General features: G+C 34.1%; 1 long non-coding RNA gene across 2 annotated transcripts in view; it reads left to right on the top strand.

Annotated features, from left to right (window-relative positions):
- The window catches only part of LOC307182561, a 249,836-nt gene that overhangs the window by 105,227 nt on the left and 124,945 nt on the right, over positions 1-19,664 (top strand). For both annotated transcript variants that reach the window (XR_013827199.1, XR_013827200.1), the window contains exon 4: positions 14,939-15,028. This is a non-coding gene — a long non-coding RNA (uncharacterized lncRNA). The remainder of the gene's footprint in view (positions 1-14,938; positions 15,029-19,664) is intronic.

Below are 19,664 nucleotides of genomic sequence, written 5' to 3' on the forward strand. Positions count from 1 at the left end.
ACCATTTTCTTGCATTATAAACTCTATGTCAGTTTCCATGGAGAAGTGTCTTTTAGAAAACTTAGTTTTATCCCATTGTGCATTTTGTGCACTTTTGGGGACGCTCTTAAATATAAAACTTTGTTAAGCATGCTTCTCTTTTATCCCTAAATTTTGCCCCAAGGCAGGTTTAAATTGCATCTGTCACATTTACTTCCTTAAGTGCTGCAGCTCTATTAATGTGTCTAGCAGTCTCATTGCCATACTGCCACAGGCTCAGAGGATTTTGAAGAAAAATGCCAAAGGGATGCCTTCTGCTTAGACAGTGGCCCTTAGACACTGTCACTCTCTGACTTCAACCGTATGTTCTGCCTCCAGCTGTTGGTCCTTCTTCAAGACTCTGATGCCTCAGTAGCTCAAAGTCAATATCTCAGTTGCACTGAATAAAACCACTGATTTATATTTAGTTAAATTATTAATTACTCTGATTATTTTACATTAATATCTAGTGAAATTATTTTCCATTCCTCTTTTAATCCCCAAATATTTTTTGAATACCCATCATAGAAAAAACACTGAGTTAGGCTTGGAGAAATGCATAGATTAATTGAAGACCCTATTCTTGGTCCAGCAAAATCCCAGTATACCAGTAAAGGCTAAGAGAAATGATTTGATACCTTCTTTTGCATCATAAATAGAATGCATGAAATTTTCTCAACAGGTATTTATTTAATGCTAGCTTTACTGTAAAAAAGGCCTTTACTACAAGAAAAGTATTGAATATGTTCAGCAAATGCTAAGAAGTATTTAAAAAATGTTGCAAAGGATAGCACTAGAAAGATAAGTTGGTGCCAAGTTATAGAAGACTATTCTAAAGAGATTGCTGTAGAAAAGAGAGTCGCCGAGTTGTCTCAGAAAATTCAAGAAAAGATTTTTTTAAATTTCAACAGCAGCAACATTTATCTATCTCTTCATGTATTTACTATTCCATAAATATTGGATGAGCACCTACTAGGTGATGGATATATAACAGTGGATATAATAGACTTGGCTCTGCACTTGTGGAATTTAAAATCTGGTGGCAGAGAAGAAAAAAAACAAGAAGAAGCAGAAAAATTGTATCTTATCTGCAAGTTAAATATCATTTTGTACCCCTTCTCCATCTAATCATCAAAAATTTAGGGGTAATGTTTTAACTTTGAGATCTTGAAATATGATGAAAGTATTTCTTAGTGAAATTCTTCCTGATAGAGGCAGAGAGGTAAGCTTTGGGGGAGTCTGAAGGTTATTATAAGAAACTTAGTTCTGGTCATGGTGCCTGCTGGTTGGTGTCAGATAGACAGGAGAATATTGACATTTTAGAGTGCTCTGGGCAACTGTGACAGCCCTCTGTTTACCTAGGCTTGGTCAGTTGTAGGTATTAATGACATACATCATGAAATTTCAGCCCACACACCCAGTGCCTGAGTTAAAGTAAAACAAATTTATACTATATTTGGAATTTCATACACCATTTGTATGTATCATATGTAAATATTTTGGAATTTGGTATCTCAGCCACACCAGTATGTCCTACTCAGGATCTTTGTTCGCTTGTTCTGGATTTGCATCTAGTTCCCTCCTAAGATGGAAGCTGTACCATGAACTTCAGCCACATCCCTAAGATACTGACCACACCACGCCAATTCCTTACCAGATAACCCATGGGATTTAATTTTTTTTTCCTAAATGACTGGTTTGAGTGTGCATTTACTTCAGCTTGGAAGAATTCCTTAAAATGGAAACAGTCTCAGCTACCTGAGCCCTCAACTCTACAGAGATTTTCTGTGTCCCCATCCCACAGATTCGATCCTTTGTACATGAATTCTACCCTTGGCTATATGGGCACATTTGGATTTTGTAATGTGAATTCCTGACCTCGCCCTTGAGGATACACTATTTCTGATTAGTGATCCTTGAACCACTTTCTCCAGGTTCCCCTTGATTTCCATTTGAGTTGTGAAGGACTCTGAACACTGATGAAGCTAAGGATTTGCACTAAGAAAACCAGTAGGTCAGGCAATTTGTAGATTTTTATATCAATCTTTGAGCCGCCTCAAAAATCTGGAGAAAATATTTAACATTAATGGAGTAGCATAAGTGTGCCATTTACCATATGATTGGCTTGCACCTTAGATTTTTTTTGAAAGGCAGATAAACGTAAAACAATAAAATCATCATAGGCATTTGAAGCAACTTCTGAAGGTCATGCATTTCTTTTACTTTACCTTTAAGTAGTGTATTATTAAAGCCATTTAGAAACTGTGTTTCTTTGAACGACTGCAAGGTCTGATGTTTAAACATCAAATTTAGTAAGCTATTTTAAATCAGTGAACATGTGATGGTTTGATCACGATTCTTCTTTGAAATAACTGCACTGGGTTCATTACCAATGGATTTCAATTGACACTGTTTAAAAATTCAGTTTTATATAAGAATATATATAATTCATGGAGATTTAATTTTGAAGCTGTAATTTTCTCTGCTCAAGTCTCAAGGTTAAAGCTGCTGTTCCCAAGCAGTATGATTCAATGAATACTGCTGTGTATAGTGTATGGTACACAGTAGACCAATAAAAACAATCTGATTGATCTATCTCGTTATGGACTTGATGGCTTCCAAAGCACTAGCTATAAAATAAGCTAACTGGAAAATCAAAGCTTTAGTGACCTCAGAGGACTCTTCATCACATAGTGCAGCTTAAATCATGTTTTTTAAATTTAGATATCACATGCACAACACATTTTATATAACAAACCAGAGAAAACTTGTAAACAGCATTTTATTTTCCACCTTTCCAGACTACAACACTTGTACTGGTGAATAGCTTTCCAAGTACCAATCTTCTCTAAATGTTTAAACTTTAGTTTGGGCTGGATTTTCAGACTCTTGAGCCCTCTTTTCTAGCACCTCTACTCTTCTTTAAATGCTTCACTCCAAAGAGAACAACTAGTCCTCTATACATAACTATCTCCCTAGTCAATTTACGCAAATGTAAAAATCACTAGTTTAATTCCAAGATTCTAATTTGGCAAAAATGATTAACAGAATTTTTTTCCTACATGTAACTAAATATCTATAGGCTGGTGGAACAAAGAAAACAGTTTAGTGTGGTGAGATGACTGTACCTAATTGGTTTCATTTCCCAAGAAAGGAATTATTATTGCAACAACAAAAGATAGTTATTAAGTTTTTAGAGAGTTAAATCCATTTAATCCTACCAAACAAAATTGTTAAATTTGCATCTGCATCATTTCTTAGCATCCCATTTTTAATGTATCCTTTTTCTTCTTCCTAACATTCTAACCTTCATTCCCCTCCTCTTATATCCACTGTCCTAATGGTTGCCTCTAGATATCTAAGAATTGCCTTTGCCTGTGTATCGGCAAGTAGATAGATCCCCCTATGCTTAGTGACTTTCTCACCTCTCTCTTTTTCAATATTCTCTATTATGTACCCCATTCTAGGGGCCACCTCCTCTACTAGATAACCCTGAAACTGAGTTGTAATGAGAAAGCAATGAATGGTGGTGGTATTTACTTATTAATTTCTTTTAAAATGATGTATAATGCATCCATTGTTACACGAGGCACTAGGATATAGAAACAAAAGATTTCCACCTCTTAAGGAATTCTTAATGTTAAAGGGAATATAAACAGGGAAACTTGTAAACACTTATGGAAGGGGTTGGTTACTTTAAATAGAGGGAGGTACAGACTGATAAGGCACTGATAGACACCAACATCAATGGGAGATTTCCTGGAGGTAGACAGAATGGGCTTTGACAGTCTTAAAGGATCAGTAAGCTCTAAGTGGGTGACAAAGGGGGAGAGAGATATTACAGTCAGAGGGACCTCATAAAAATGGCATGGCAGATGAGAGCATGATATTGGCAAAGGACCTGCAATGTGTTTAACATGACCTGAGAGTGTGGTATAAGAGAGATGTTTGAGAAACAAGGGCTGGGAAGTCTTCAAAGAGCAAGCCGTGCAGAGACCTGTATGTTGTGGTGATAAGTTTGAATTTAGCACCGACTCTGAAGTCAGATTAAGTTTAAATCCTAGCTCTGCCACTTACTGGATATATACCTTGGGACAAGTTACTCAAGCTCTCTGTGCATCAGTTATCACATTTGTAAAGTGGAAGTAGTAAAAGAACCTACCTCACAATCAATACGAGAAATGGGTTAATACATATATAGCTCTTATATCAACAAGTGTCCTATAGCAATCACTCAATAAATCATCATCACAATTCTTATTACTGTTATTAACCATCTTGGCAAGGGAGACACATTGAAGGAACTCTCCCTCCAGTGTGTCTAAACATGAGTCAGTTTTGATCAAATGTGTCTTTGAAAGTTTATCCTGGCAGCCCTAAACAAAATGGATTGTATTTGGCAGAGCCAAAACTAGAAATAGGAAAATCAGTGGTGTTTGCAGTGTATCAGTTGAGAGATGATGCAAAGAGAACCTAAACTAATGGTATTACAGTGCGGGGAGAGGAACAAGGCAAATAAAAGGGATGTTAATGAGAAAATTTTATATGATATGGTTATTAATTAAGTATATAGAGTAACCAAGGCTATCTACAAGGTTTCGGACTGGGATGGTGTGATGGTTTATCGTTCACTACATCAGGGAATATAGGATGGAAAGCTGGTCTGTAGGAGAAGATGACGAGCTGAGTCTCTACAGATGTATAGTGACTGCTAGCAATGGGTCTGGAGCTGAGAAGAGATCCTGGAGAGTCACCAGTAAATACAAGTTTTAGATGAAATCATGGGAGTATATTATCAAAGGAATATATGTAGTGCAAGAAGAGTAGAGGGTCTGTGATGGAGCCCATAGAAAGTACCAAAGATTAAGAGAAGGGCATAAATAGGAAAAAAATATATAGTGTTAGACATTTTCTAAAGAGACATGGAGAAAGGGAAGTGCCAGTTTCACACTAAAATTTAAATCAGAAAACCCAGCTGGGTTTGATCATGACAATATCTTTTTTTTGTAAGTGGCATACAATCCAAACTCCTTATGTGATATTGTTTCCACCATGCTACTCCTTGCATCATTCTGCTTCAGCCACACCATTCTTCTTTCTCTACTTCAAGCACATCAAGTTTGTTCAAAGCAGGGGGCATTTGAACTTGTTGCTTCTCTTGTCAATTCTTTCTGCTAGACTTTTTAACATTTCTAAGCTCAGATAGAACCTACTCAGAGAGGCCTTCTCTGAACTACCTATCTAAAATAATCCCTACTTCACAGTCCCCTTTCCTAGTCCTTCTGTGTCAAGCTACCGTGTTGTGTTACTGTATTATTCAACACTTCTTGATATTATCTTGTTTATCTGTCACTTCCTTGTCATCTGTTTTCCCACCCTTGAATGCAACCTTCATGGGAACAAGGACCTGCTGTATCTTGTTCACCACTGGGTCTCCTGCCCCTAGAAAGTATCTGATGCACAAAATAAGTTAATTGACTATTTGATAATAAATGGATGTATGAAGTAGTGAGAAACGTAGGCAGTAGGTAGAGGAAAACCCAGGAAAAAGTTATATTACAGCATTTAGAAGGAAGACTAATAGTGTCTAAAAACAATCGTTTTTATTGAATTTAGCAAAAGGGTCACAGACGGCACTGGTAGGAGTAGTTTCAGTAGAATATTAGAAGCAGAATTCAAACACCTAGGCCTGAGGAATAAAAGAAAACAAAAGAATGAAGAAAACAAATTTATTCTATCCTTTCAAGAAGTTGGATTGTACAGAAAGGAAGAAGATAAAGAAATATTTAGAAGAGCAGCTTTTTCAAAGTAAATACAAGCAAGCAACAGTCTAGAAACAACTGTTAGAGTGTTAGAGACACATTCTGAAAGGTATAAGGTCAGTGTTTTTGTTTTGTTTTCTTTTTAGTCTGAAACATTTTTGAACTTAAAAAGTTGCAAGAATATTTCAAAGAACTCCCACGTAATTTTTTCATGTATAGGCCTCGTTCAAGTTTCAGCAATTATCCCATAGAGTCTTTACAGCAGAAAGATCCAGTCCAGGGTCACGTGTTGTACACACTTGTCTTGTAATACTAAACCTTTCATTATGTAAGATTTCCTCAATTTTTCATTGACTTTTATCACTTTGATATTTCTAAAGACTGCAGGGTAGTCATTTTGTAGAATGTCCCTCAAATTGGTTTATCTGTTTCTTTATGACTAGACCCAGGCAATACTATTTGCCTGGAGTATCACTGAAGTGATGCTGTTCTTTCCTCATTGCCTCCTACCGAGTAATATTTGATATTGATCCATCTCATTATTGGTGATTTTAACTTTATTATTTGATTTTTTAACTGTAAAATCACATTTTACCCAATTTTATCTCATATTTGATTAGTAAATATTTTGTGGGGAGGAACTTTGAAATTATACAAAGTTCTGTTTTTTATCCAACTTTCACCCACTATTTTAGTATCTATTGGAATGTATTTCTTGAATTATCATTATTGCAGTGGTTGCCAATGGTGATTTTTCTTATTCCAGCTTTCTTTATTTGTTAGCTATCATACTATTGTAAGGAAGAACTAACTCTTCCTTCCATTTCTTTCTTTCTTTATATCATTGTAAACTCATGAACTGCTACTTACTTTATGCATTTGGTTGTAAATGTTACTGTTATTTATTTTGATGCTTAAATTGTCACAGATTTGGACATTTCAGTGTTTTTTTTTTTATATATATAGGAATAATTTTGAATGCTCTGTATTTTCAGAAAATGAGCCAGTAGAACAGTTACTTTGAATCTTGGCTGTGATCAAAGTCACCTGAAGAGCTTTTGAATATCCTAATGCCCAGGCCGCACCTCAAACCAATTACACAAGAATTTTTGGAATTGAAACCCAGGTGCAAAGCTGGGTTTTTAAGCTCTCCAGTGATTCTAATCTGAAACCAAGTTTAAGAAGCACTGAAGAGAAAGGGGCATGCTAGGAACTTAGCAGAGATACAAGATAACTGTTAAATGATATATACATGAAGAGTAGAAAAAATTAAATTCATATAAAAAGAGGAGAAATTTGCCCTGGACAGGAGGTTATAAGGACATAAGTATAAGATCAGGTTCCAATTTATTTTCTGTAGGTGTCAGGTTAAGAATTTGAAGGATTTCCCACGTAGTAATACTTTTTTCCTGTGAAGAAGCAGGTGAACTTGTAAGTTGAGATTTAGAGTAAATGGTGATGGAGACCAGTGAGGCTTAAAATAGCTGTTGTGAGGAGTTAGAAAATAATATAACCATACAACAGCAAGATCCTATTGAGGTATTGAAGACCCTTTCTTGGGGGCTCACACAAAATTAATGACAATTTTCCTTGAATTTGCATTCAGTCAAGTAGATGCAAAACGATAAGAGGTTCAGAAATCGAAGGGCTGGGTTTAATTCCAGGGGGTAGAATTCACAGAGAAGTCGAATATAGGAAGGGTCAAGTGTGGGAATACGAGTAGTGTCAAAGACATGAACATCTTCTAAACATCTTTAATAGCAATGGTTGAATTTTCAGGCTCTGTAGCAGGAATTATATTTGGGGCTGCGAGTTATTTTCAGCAGCTGTAAGTCATCTTTCTCTTCATTAGATCAAAAGTGGAAAAATGGTGTGTGTTACTCTGTTTTGCATGTGTTGTGCTCAGGGGCTTGCCATGTTTAGGACATCTGAAGTATGCCATGGGATTTTACCTGAGCTTCTGCCTGTATAACTTGTGATTTCATGTTTTGGACATGTTAGTTTTCTTAGCTTTATCCTTTTATAGTTGCAGCTGGCCCTAGTTCAGATTCTTCAGCTTTTTTGCTTCAGTGCATCTTTGTTTTTGTTTCTATCATGATTAGGTATATACCACCGAAACCCTTCCTGGTAGGTGAACCTCATGCATAGGCTATTTTAGGGAAAGTCGTATGCAACTATCTCTAATTACAATACATTTGAAAAAAATATTCTCTTCAATTTACTCTTATTAAAATAAGCTTTTCACAAGAAGACAGATTTTTATTTTCTTTTGTAGAAAATAGGTATTTCTGTAAAGGTCTGGGTCACAGTCTGATACTCATAATAGGTGTAAGATTTCAAGTGTGGGTACAGCCATCACACTAGAGTTTGAAAATATTTCTTCATTATTTTTTATTATTTGTGATTGTCTTATAAAATAACAGTTTCATTGTGGTAAAATAGAATTGTTTTATGACAAAAACAAGACCACTTTTAAGCTGCTTTTAACATTTTTTAAAAAATTGGTAAGTGGCATAGACAATGAATAATTACATATGTAAATAAAGGAAAACCAACTTATTAAGATAAATATTGGAGAAAACTACTTAAACTCAGTATCAAAGCATGTGATGAAAAATTAATGTGGCAATGAAGCTACAGTATTACTACCGTAGGCAGAACTAAAGCAGCCTGTTGCCCCAAGTCAAGAGTCTAGAAAACATAGCAAGCTTAGGCATAATTCAAGCAGGAAGTCCAATGTGATAACCAATGTGTGGTACATCAGGGAAGAGTTACAGTCAGGGAAACAATTCAGAATCAGCAGGAAAATGGTGAGCCATGGGAACACTGCCAATTTTACCATGATTATCTGTCAGTTCCCCCATCAGTGGACAGGCAACAGTAGCTTTGGAGGAAAAAAGGGCTAGATGCTTGCAGGGTTACCAAGGCCCTAGACTTATTTTTTCCTTCAGTGCCTTGAGTACTTATCAGTTCCAATTGAAAACCATGAACCTTAGTTAAGATGTGAACATCAAAGATCTCAAGTTATTCTCAGGAAACTTGAGACTGTGAGAGAATTACCAGGGTAGCTGTGTCTCCTGTTTTAAGGAGTGATAGTGGCCTTAGTGTCATATGGAGGCAAAATGAAATCAAACTGGCAACTGTTGAGCTGAATTCAGAATTTTAAACGAAGATTGCAGAAAACAATGAACCTTTTAAAAGAATAACACTAATATCATTTATTATGTGGTAGGTGGTGTTCTAAGTGTTTGATGAATGTTTATTCACTTAATTCTCACTAGGTCCCAATAAAGTATACATTACTATTATCTTCATTTTACAAATGAAGAAACTGAAGAATAGAGAGGTTAAGCAACTTTCCCATGGTCACAGAACCCAGGCTATTTTACATGAAATTCTATCCATGGGCTACAAATTGAATAGGATTAACCAATAATGAAAAAGCCTCAGATCATATATTGATTCTATGATGTAAGAGATGCACTTGATTTTGATTAATTGGCATTAAATGATATATAACTTGAACACAGAACTTTAAATTGGTGCTTAAGTTATTAACTGACATATCATATTCATACTCATAGTTGTGCAGTATGCACAACTTTCCTCAAAGCCTTTTTCTTCTCCTTCTCCCCCCTTCAATCCAGCTATTGCTATAAACTGTACCTCCCCACTCCCATCCTAACTAGGATAGATAATAGTTGATTTGAACTCAGCATATGGAGAACAAGGCCTTTATCTAGTATCCAAGATTGGTTCCCACAAAGAATAAAATGAGCTAACCAGCTTCGCAATGATAGAAGAATTTTGAATAAAGGCAGCAGCATGTACAGCTGTAGCTAATTACAAATTTGGGCTTCACTTTTGTTAACGGCAGACTAATGTTTGCATACAAAGCATTTGTTGTAAATAAATAGCTTTAATAAGTGAGAAAAAAGACAGTAAGCAATACAATGCCAGGGGTAGTTACAGCTGTTTGCAAAAGCCACAAATGCAGTATATAATTATCTTAATATGAAAAATGGAGATTATCTCATATTCTAAGCTCTTTATTAGGAATAATTCTAACATTTGAATATTCTAGTATTTAAACAGTTGTCTGGTTCTGACTTAATTTTCTTGATATGCTACTTTTGTAACATATAGGAATACAAAATAATACAACCTCAATGAATAAATCCTTATTTATGAATAAGATATTGAAGCACACTTGATCATAGATTTATAGCTTTTAGTTTGGTATGATTTACCGACCCAATTAAGCATAGTATAGAAAGGGTGTTAAGAGTTCATATAGCTCATCTAAAGTAAGACTACTCACAAACCATCCCCTTCACTACTCTCCCCTTCCAAATAAAGATACCAAGACTTTTTATTCTGCCATGATAACAGCAGTGTAGAGCTGCTGCATCACATTACAAGACTGATAGAAAAGCCCAAACAGCACAATATCTGTGGACTCACAGGTAGAGATTCTATATCATTTGAATTAGACTTTGTCCTGAGAGGCAAACAAGATTAATACAGAAGATAAGTATACATTGACTATCATGTAATAGTAATGATAACTTAACTGAATTTGACATTCTGGTAAAAGACGTAAAAACAAATCCAAAATCATTCATGAAAAGCTAATGTTTATCCACACAAAAACCTACACACAAATGTTTTTCGAAGCTTTATTCATAATTGCCAAAATTTGGAAGCAATCAAGATATCTTTCAAGAGGTGAATGAATAAAGAAATGTTGGTGCATCCCTACATTGGAATGTTATTCAACAATAAAAAGAAATGACCTATCTAGTCAACAAAAGACCTAGAGGTACCTTAAATGCATATTGGTAAGTCAAAGAAGCCAATACGAAAAGACTATACATACTGTATGACTCCAACTTACATAAAACATTTTGGAAAAGGCAAAGCTACAGCGACTGAGAAAGATCAGTGGTTGCCAGAGTTTCAGGGAGGTGGGGAGTGGGATGAATAGGTGAAGCACAGGGGATTTTTAGTGCAGTGAAACTATTCTGTATGATATTGTAATGTTGGACGCGTGTCATTTTATATTTGTCGAAACCTTGTAGTATGTTCAACACAAAGCGTGAACCCTGATATAGACTACAGACTTTAGTTAATAATAGTGTATTAATACTGGTTCATCAATTATAACAAGTGTACCCTGCCAATAATGTAAGATGTTAGTAATGGAATCTTGCGTGTGTGCAGGGGTGGAGAGGGTAGAGTACTCTGTATTTCCACTCAGTTTTTCTGTAAACCTAAAACTGCTCTAAAGAAATTGACTATCAATTTAAAAAAAACTATGATTAGTATTAACAAAAAATGGAAAAGGAGATTATTTAAAATTCAATAACAGGAAATCTGAAATTACCTTACTAAAAGTAAGGTAAAATCAATTAAAAAAAATTTCTGGTGAGCAGTGCCTAAAATTTTCTCCTAAACTCACATTAGACACATTAGAATGCCTTTTTTTTTAATTACAGAAAAAATATTAACATTTAAAACACTGAAAATGAGTATTGATTTCAATTAATACTCTATGATTCTGTTAACAGTCTTCTATTACCAAAAGCTTTTATTACTTTTTGTTAGGTAAAAGCTCAGTGAAACTAAAAATGAGAAAAAAATCATACACTTATATTTGCGTGGAAGTAGGGAGGCAAAGGAGAGGAGGCACCTACTGATAAAAGTAACAGGTATATTTTAAATTAGACACCAAAATCAAATAATATCTTAAAAGTGCCTTTAAACTACAACAATTATGTAAAAAACTGGATAATAAAGAGGAGAAAATTTATACTCAGGAAAATAAAAATGCCATTAAAGAAAAGTGAAGGTTTGCCTCAATTCTTAAGAGAAATAGGGTAAAGAAAAATTTCAATTCAAAATAGCCTTTGAAACAAATAGGGTTGCAGTATTAGATTATAAATTAGTATATGGACAGGCTGTTCTAGACCTAATTAGTAAACTAAATGAAGATAGATTACCTGGGCTATATGATACCTTCTTAAAGTTTTAAAGGAAATCTTTTTGCTTGATAGTATGACATTCTTTAAAATAGGAGGAAGCATACTGAGCTACAGAATATCCATTTGTAGGGCTGTCAGGTAAAATTCAGGATGCCGAGTGAGATCTACTTTCAGATAAACACCATGTTTTTCTTTTTAATATAAATATGTTCCATGAGGGCTTCCCTGGTGGCGCAGTGGTTGAGAGTCCGCCTGCCGATGCAGGGGACACGTGTTCTTGCCCCGGTCCGGGAAGAACCCACATGCTGCGGAGCAGGTGGGCCCGTGAGCCATGGCCCCTGAGCCTGCGCGTCCGGAGCCTGTGCTCTGCAACAGGAGAGGCCACAACAGTGAGAGGCCCGCGTACCACAAAAAAAAAAAAAAAAAAAAAAAGTTCCATGAAATATTTGGTGCATATTTATGCTAAAATGTATTTTTTAATTAAAATTTATCTGGATTTATTTTTGTTTTTTAAATCCGGCAACCTGACACTTTGCCGATCTTGCATATTTACAAGCCTTGAAGAACATAGAATTTAACCATTTAGACTCATTTTCATTCATATTCATTTCTGGAATTATCAAAAATACAATTCCAAAATGGTAATGGAATACTTAAATAAGCAGTAATGTTTTGAATGCTTACTTGTAAGATTCTGTGTTTAAGCTATGTTGGTAAATATTCTGCCTTCATAGAGGATATACCGATGAAGCATTTGCAGATGATTATAACAGACCTAATGGACTATTATTTTAATTTGATGTAAAATTGCATATAAAGAGGCAACTATTGCATGTGATTCATATAGACGTTCAAGAAATCTTTGATGAATGTCCACAGCAAAAGCTATTTAAATAAAAATAGCTGTCAGAAGCTAGGGGGGATATCTTACAAAGAGCAATCAAAGAGAAAGGATAAATAGACACTTCTCTGGCAGGAGCAGTGTAAGTATCAACAGAGAAATTCACCAGAGATAAGAATTTGGCCAGATTTATTTAGTATTTATATGCACTATCTGTTAGAGGAAATGCACAATAAAATTCCCAACTTTCATTGAAATGCCAAGCTTATAAGGATGAACAGGGTATTTTCAGCATACTATGAAAGTAGCCAAAACATGTGGTAAATGAATTCCAGTGTTGGCTATTTCAGTGCAATGCCTTGTATGAACACAAATGTAAACAGTACTTTTAGGTTGGTGCCCTCCAAACTACTCATTTTTCAAGGGTACTAGAGAGGGTTATTGCAATTCTCTGAAAAAATAATCAGACAACTATGCTACTGTGACCGGAAACATCCAATACAATTCTTAATAGCATAAGGCAAATTACAAAAAAAATTTAAGCTATTATCATACACTTACGTTAATTCATAATACATTTATGTCTGGATTTTGATTCAAACCGATGCATGTAGATAAAGATTTAGTAAAATTGGAATTTGTTTAAGAAATTGGGGGTGATCCAAGAACAGAACATTGTTGTCACAAATGACAAGATTTTTTTCCTTTCTAAAGGCTAATATTCCATTCCATTTTCTTTATTCATTTATCCTTCTTTAGACATTTAAGATATTTCCATGTCTTGGCTATTGTGAATCATGCTGTAATGGACATGGAAATTCAGATGTCTGTTCAAGATCTCGATTTCATATACCTAAAAGAGGGATTTCTGGATCATATGATATTTTTATTTTTATTTTTTTTCTGAGGAACTTTCATACTGTTTTCCATAGTGGCTGCACCAGTTTGCCTTCCCACCAGTAGTGTTCCCTTTAGTCCACATCCTTGCCAATACATGTTATCTTTTGGTTTTTGATAATAGCCATTCTAACAGGTATAAAGTACTATCTCCTTATGGTTTTGATCAGCATTTCCCTGATGTTTAATGATATTTGGCACCTTTACAAATACCTACTGACCTTTTGTATGTCTTCTTTGGAGAAATGTCTATTTAAGTCCTCTGCCCATTTTTGTAATTGAGTTGTTGTTTTTTTTTCTGTTGAGCTGTAGAAGTTCCCTATATATTTTGGATAATAACCCTTTACCATATATATGGTTTGCAAATACTTTCTTCCATTTTGTAGGTTGCCTTTTCATTTTGTTGATTATATCCTTTACTGTGCAAATGCGTTTTAGTTGATGTAATCCCATTTGTCTGTTTTGTTTTTGTTGTCCATGCTTCTGGCATCGTATCCAAGAAATCGTTGCCAAAGCCAATTGCAGGAAGCTTTTTCCTTATGTTTTCTTCAAGGAGTTTCACTGTTTCAGGTCTTACATTTAAGACTTTATTCAAGTTGATTTTTGTGTGTGGTATAAGGGTCCAATTTAATTCTTTTGCAAGTAGATATCCACTTTTCCCAACACTGTTTTTTGAGGAGATTATTCTTTCCCCATATGTATGTAGTCTTGGCACCATTGTCAAAATTCATTTAACCATATATGTGGCGGTTTATTTATAGGTTCTCTATTTTGTTTCATTGGTCTATATGTCTATTTGTATGCCGTAATCGTACTATATTGATTACTGTAGCTTTGTAATATGTTTTGAAATCAGGGAGTGTGGTGCCTCCAACTTTGTTCTTCTTTCTCAAGATTGTTTTGGCTATTCAGGGTGGTTTGTGGTTCCATATACATCTTAGGATTATTCTTCGTATTTCTGAGAAAATTACCATTGGGATTTTGATCAAGATTGTATTGAATCTGTAGACCACTATGGTTGGTGTGAACATTTTAACAGTATTCAGTGGTGAACATGAGATGTCTCTCAATTTATTTGTTTTAAAATTTCTTTGATGAATGTTTTGTAGTTTTCAGGTGTAAGTCTTTCACTTCCTTGGTTAAGTTTATTCCTAAGAGTTTTATTCTTTATGATACTATTGTAAGTGAGATTATTTTCTTAATTTCCTTTTCAGATTGCTTTTTGTTACTATATCAAAATGCAACTGATTTTTGTATGTTTATTTGTATACCACAATTTTACTGAGTTTATTTATTAGTTCTAACAGGACTTTTTTTGTATAATCTTTAGGCATTTATGCATGTAACATCATGTTATCTGCAAACAGATAATTTTAACTCTTCCTTTGGATTTGGATGCCTTTATAATAGTTTTCTTGCTTAATTTCTCTGTCTAGGATTTCTGGTACTGTATGTATAGAAGTAGTTAAGAGGAGGCATCCTTGTCCTGTTCCTGATCTTAGAAGAAAGGTTGCAGATTTTCACTGGTGAGTATGACACCTGTGGGCATGTTGTGTATGGTCTTTATTATGTTGAAGTAATTTCCTTCTATTCCTGGTTTGTTAAGTGTTTTTAATCATGAATATTTAATTTTTCAGTTGCTTTTTCTGCATCTATTGGTATGATCATATAAATTTTTATTTTCCATTCTGTTAACGTGATGTTTTACATTGCTTGATTTTCACATGTTGGCTCACCTTACATAACAGGGAAACATCCCAGAGACTTGATTATGGTGTATAATCCTTTTAATGTGTGGTTGAACTCAGTTTGCTAATATTTTATTGAGGATTTTTGCATCTATATTCATCAGGAATATTTGCCTCTAGTTTTCTTGTAGTGTTCTTATCTGGCTTTGGTATTAGGGTAATGCTAGTCTTATCAAATGAGTTTGGAACTGTTCCCTCCCCTTCAGTTTTTTTGGAAGAGTTCGAGAAGTATTGGCATTAGTTCCTCTTTAAATGCTTGGTAGAATTCACCTGTGAAGCCATCTTATCCTGGGATTTTCTTTTTCAGAAGGTTTTGTATACTGATTAAATTTCCTTACTAGTAAGTGGTATGTTAAGGTTTTTTATTTTTTCATGATCCAGTCTTGGTTGATATTGTTTCTTGGACTTTGTCTATTTCTTCTGTGTTGTCCAATTGTTGGTGTATAATCAATCTTAATTGTTTCCTATGATTTTTTTATTTATTTAATGTCTCCTATTTAATTTATGATATTATTTGATTCTTCCCTTTTCTTAGTCTAGCTAAAGTTTTGTAAATTTTGTTGATATTTTCAAAAACAACTTCTAGTTTTGTTATTTTTCTATTGTTTCTGTGATTTATGAGTAGAATGGCTGCTGGAGTATGCAGGCATTCCAGCTGGTAAGGTTCACAGGTAGGCTGGCAGGGTTGACAATCCGGTATTTGAGATCCACACAACAGTTCCTGTGAACTCTTACTTATTTTTTTTGGTCTTGGCTGCCCCAGATGAACTAGCCATGCCAATTCCCTCAGCATTCTGGATGGGGTGAGACAGAAGTGGATCTCTCAGGCAATGCACTAAAAAACTGGGGAAGTTTGATGCTCACTTCACTCTCTTTCCCTTGCAGAAGAAATCACTGGCCAAAAGGGTCTCTCTTGGCACTGTGTTGCGCTGGCTTGGGAGAGGCTTGATATGAGTAAAGTGGAACTGTTTTTAACACTTTTCAAAGTTAACCACTTTTTTAAATTTGTGGTTTGTTATTGTTTGTTTGTTTTATCGAAGTATAGTTGATTTACAATATTGTGTTAGTTTCAGGCATACAGCAAAATGATTCGGTTACATATGTATGTATCTATATTCTTTTTCCATGATAGTTTATTACAAGATATTGAGTATGCACATTACCATATATAAAACAGATAAATAACAAGGATATACTGTATAGCACAGGGAACTATATTCAATATCTTTTATGGATTTTGTGTTCTACCAATATGTTGGAACTTCTCAACTGTACTCCAGTGCTCTCTTAAAGGTATTTTCAACTATGGGTGGTTGGTAAATTGGGTTTCTGAGTGTGGATGGGTGCTGAGACCTCTTTTTCCATCATTTTACTGACTTCACTCCTTACCCCTTTTCAGCTGGGTTGCATTGATGCTTAATATACATTAGTGTTAATCTTTGCCAAGTATATATGTTCTCTTAAATTTACCATTTTTGTTAATGATTCATTTATTTCTTCTGTTGTATTGAAGTTTGGGATTTATTAAAATCAAATTCATCAAACTATTATCATTTTTTTCTTTTTGCTCCTTGTGTCCTGTTGAAATCTTTTACTCTCCTATCAGTCTATAAATTGGTTCTAATTTCTTTAATAAGTATAAAAATTTAAGCCTTCATTCACTTGGATTTAATCTTTGTGAACTGTGTATGGTAGACTACCCTACATAATGTACACAACAGAATTGTTAAATCTTTCTAGTAAATTATGTCATTTATTATTGTTGATTTTTAATCCTATAACTGCTTTTGTACTGTAAGTCTGCATTATCAACTGTGAATGTACTTGCAACTATTTTTTTTACTTAGTGTTTGCTTCATACATCTCTTATATAACATATAACTGGATTCTTCCCCTCACAAATCTTTATTTCTGTCTTTAGGCTCTAGGGATAACTTTTCTAAATAATAATTTAATCAGGAAATATGAGTCCTTAAGAAATGAGCTTATTAGTCCATTTGCATTTTTTTGTGATTATACATATATTTGGGTTTATTTATTTTATCCTTTTCTTTCTTTGTAGTTTCTTTTTTTTAATGAATTGATCAAGCTTTATTTATTTCCCACCTTTTTATCTGTTAGTTTTGAATATATGTATTATATTGGTACTTAAACTGTTAATAAATTTAACTCAAACTTGACTGAAAATAAGTTGATAATCTTATCTCCCAAATTATCTAAAGATATTAGAATTTGTAATTCTAATCTCCTCTCATACGATCATCATAATCCTATCTGTTATATCTGTTATTATTTTACAGTATTTTATTTCCAATTTGTTTTCAAAGTATTCAAGACATTGTTATCATTTTATAAAACTGACTTTTATAGGTCAACTCACATATTTACTGATCTATTCATTCAACTTTTTTTTTTTTTTGGTCTTATTTGTTCCTTCTGAGTTGAAATTCCTTCTTACTGAAGTTTATCCTTTAGTAATTTTTCTAGTGAGGTTTTGTTAGTGGCAAATTCTTTCTCCTTTTTATTGTCTAAATATGTCTTTCATTTGCTCTCTCTATTGAATCATTGTTTACCTGAACTTAGAATTTGGGTCAACAATCATTTTCTATCATTACTTTTCTATTATTATTCCATTACCTTCTGGCTTCTGCTTTTGCTGGTGAGAAGTTGTTTCTTTTTTGCGGGGGGGTGGTGGGTAAGTTTATTTTTTTATTTTTAAGATGCAGTGTTTTAACTCCAGGTCCCATAAGATATTCTTTTTATGGTTTATATTTTAAAGATCCAGTCTGATCATCTAATCATGGATTTATTCTAAATATTCTGCTTATGATGAATTGTAAATCCTAAATATGAAAACTTTCTGCTTGTTCTCCTGAAATATTACCTCTCTTATTTGTTTTTTCCTTTGCCACACGCATTAGACAAATGTTGGGTCACCTTTGTCTATTCTTCATGCTCCTTACTCTCCTTTTCTTAGCATGTCCTTCTTTATACTGTTGTGTTGCATTTGGGATAATTTTCTCACATCTTTCTTTAGTTTATGAGTTTTCTCCTTAGCTGTCTAATTTATTATATAATCCATTTATTGGATTTTTAATCTCTGTGATTATATTTTCTTTGTAGAAGTCTGAATTATTTATGTTTCTATATATGCATCTTTTTAATAATTTGATAATGTTTTCAATTCTTCTCTGTATTTAATCATTTCATGCAAAACAGATAACTTATTATCTGATGTACATGGTGGTTTAATGTGATATTATTTGTATCTTAGAACTCTCACTCAAGGCTAGCAGTTTCATTGTGTATTTGAGATTATACGTGGCATCATCTTCAGTGGGGATTGAAGTGAGAATATTGGGCAGCTGGTGGGGAGGGTTTTTCCTTCCACAATAGTTATGCATTTGCTTTTTAAAAAATACCTTAAAATTTTCAATGGTTTGTGTCTAAAATTTTTGTTAATTTCTTTGCCTGGAGGGTCACAGACCATGTAGTGTTGAAAGTTTTAACCCCAGATCTGCTGTGGTTTCAAAACCACAGGAAAAATATATCAGAGCACAGCCAAAACAGACCACCTTCTTTGTCATCCCATTTTACCAGAGTACAGGTATTTTTCTTTTTCAGTCTTTCATTAGAGTTGCACCCCCTTGAGATACCTAGCTTTATAGGAGAATCTCAGTCCCAGTTTCTTACCTTAACTTGCCTCAAGACTTCATCTCCTATCCACATCTTCGCATTGAAACATAAGCCCCTGGGTTACTTGGGCTAGTGATTCTCAAGCACATTTGGTACCATCCTCTAAGCAAGTTTTGGTTGTCACAATGACAGAGGTCATGCAGGTATTTTGAAGTTGGGAAACAAGGATGCTAATCATCCTAAATTCCTATGACACAGAATCACATAATGAAGAATTGGCCTGCCCTAAATACCAGTAGCTTCTCATTGAGGAATATTGACCTTGACCAGGATAATCACCCTGTCAGCTCAGGCCGTTACCACCTTCACTTTTAGTTCTGTGTTCATTTCTGATCTTTAGTAATATGCAGTAATATTCCTTTTCTATAAGCTCATCTAGTCATATAGAAAAAAATTTATAGTGTAATACTTACCATTATACAACTTGAGGTTTTTTTCAACTTGTTTAATCAATTATATTACCAAAATCAGATTTCCAAATGTATGTATTCATTCACATATATAGTGTGCATATATATCTGTTAATCTGCATATCTAGCCATTTATATGTCATATTATCTTTCTATTTTTCTGTATTTAAATATGAATTGAAAAATACTCATGCTTGTATTGACTTCATGCTAATAATTATATGAGTTGTAACTTTTGATGTGATTTCTTTGAGAATTTTGGAATTTTTTACAATGCTTAAATTCTTCATAATATGCTTTTTTCTTTG

The sequence above is a fragment of the Stenella coeruleoalba genome (genome assembly GCF_951394435.1).
Source record: "Stenella coeruleoalba genome assembly, chromosome: 2".
NCBI classification, from domain to species: domain Eukaryota; kingdom Metazoa; phylum Chordata; class Mammalia; order Artiodactyla; family Delphinidae; genus Stenella; species Stenella coeruleoalba.